Below are 1,749 nucleotides of genomic sequence, written 5' to 3'. Positions count from 1 at the left end.
GTTTTATCTTGTGCTTTTGTTGTTGTTGTTGTTAATCCTTGCCCGAGGATATTTTTCTATTGTTTTTTTAGAGAGAGTGAAGAGAGGGGCAGACAGAAACATCAATGTGAGAGAAGCACATCAATTGGTTGCCTCCTGTAGGAGCCCTGACCAGGACCTGGGCTGAAGAGGAGCCTATAACCAAGTACATACCCTTGACCAGAATCAAACCTGGGACCCTTTGGTCCATAGGCTGACACTCTATTCACTGAGCCAAACCAGCTAGGGCTTGTGCTTTCTTTTTGTTTTTTGTCTTATCATTGACCTTTATAAGAATTTTCCTTTTGGTTTTTACATTTGAGGTAATGTATATTTATTTATTTACTAGAGGCCCAGTGCATGAATTTATGCATGGGTGGGGTCCCCAGGGGGGTGGGGTTTGGCCAGGACATGACTGACCCTCCTGGTGGGTGGTGGGATGCCCTTGCCAGCCCTGGATCCAGATCCATCCCACTGACATTTGTGCTGGTTGTTGGGAGCTACCTAGCAGCCGGCCGCTTTTATATTGTTTCTGCATTGTGGAGCGGACCGTCTATGGAGGGAAAGCGGCCACGATGCCTGAGGCAGACTTCCAGGAAGCCAGCAGTGCTGTCGGGATCATGCCAGCGGCACTGGTCCATCGGTGCCTGGCCTGTTCTCCAGAGATTGGACCTGTAGGACTACTGAGGGAGTGAGTGGCTGCTGCGGGGCTGGTGGGCCACTGGGATGGGTCGGTCAGCAGAGCAGCGCTCCCGCTGTGGGAGCACACTGACCACCAGGGGGCAGCTCTTGTGTTGAGCGTTTGCCTCCTGGTGATCAGTGCGCATCATCACAACCCGTCGTTCAGTTGTTTGGTTGCTTACACTTTTATATATATGCTAGGGGCCCAGTGCACAAAGATTCATGCACTGGGGAGGGGGGTGGGGGGGTTCCTTAGCCTGACCTGCACCCTCTCCAATCTGGGAGCCCTCAGGCGAGCCCTCTCCAATCCCAGAGTTTCTGTCTGTCTTTGCAATCATATGAGCGAATTGTCTGAGACCCCTAACCCAGTTTGGTTTGTTGCTCAGAATAATAGAGGCTTTTCTTTTCTTTGCTCCATTGGTAGAGATTTCCTGGAAGTTTTAGGATATATTCCCTTTAATTTTTCCTAGACACTCTGATTTTACTTATGTCTCTCACCTTTGCTTTCCCTCCATCCTAACTGCAACAGTAACTTGCTCCAGGCTCACTTTGCTCTAGTGTCTCCATCTGCCACCAAAACTACAATTCCCAGCAGTCCTGGTGCTCCCTGTGCTCTGGGCTTCTGCTTCCGGTCCTGGGGCTGCCACAAAAACTACTATTCCCAGAATTCCTGGTGCTCCTCACACTCTGGGTTTTCCCCCCCCCCGACCAAGGGAGTGACATCCCCCCATGGGAGCGAACGAGGGAGCCACGTCACCCCAAACTGCTGGCTTTCCCACTCTGCTCTGTGCATGCAAATTACCTGCCATCTTTGTCAGGTTAATTTGCATACTCACTCCTCATTGGCTTGTGGGTGTGCCTTGTGGGTGTGGCTTGAGCATAGCAGAGGGATGGTTAATTTGCATATTTCTCTTTTATTTATAGGATATAGATTTGTTTGTTTGTTTTTCTTTATATATTACCTTATGCTTTTCTTTATTGGTTGTCTTACCCATCTTCATCAAGAATTTTTATTGCACATTTTCATTAGCATTATTTTAATATTTTAAA

General features: G+C 48.5%; 1 long non-coding RNA gene across 2 annotated transcripts in view; it reads left to right on the top strand.

Annotated features, from left to right (window-relative positions):
* Window positions 1–204: 204 nt before the first annotated feature.
* Window positions 205–1,749, top strand: part of LOC106694843 — a 6,258-nt gene continuing 4,713 nt past the window's right edge. For both annotated transcript variants that reach the window (XR_002826862.1, XR_001345910.2), the window contains exon 1: window positions 205–709. This is a non-coding gene — a long non-coding RNA (uncharacterized LOC106694843). The remainder of the gene's footprint in view (window positions 710–1,749) is intronic.

The sequence above is a fragment of the Myotis lucifugus genome, unplaced genomic scaffold (assembly GCF_000147115.1).
Source record: "Myotis lucifugus unplaced genomic scaffold, Myoluc2.0 scaffold_670, whole genome shotgun sequence".
Taxonomy (NCBI): Eukaryota; Metazoa; Chordata; class Mammalia; order Chiroptera; family Vespertilionidae; genus Myotis; species Myotis lucifugus.
This window is presented reverse-complemented; position numbering and strand designations above follow the sequence as displayed.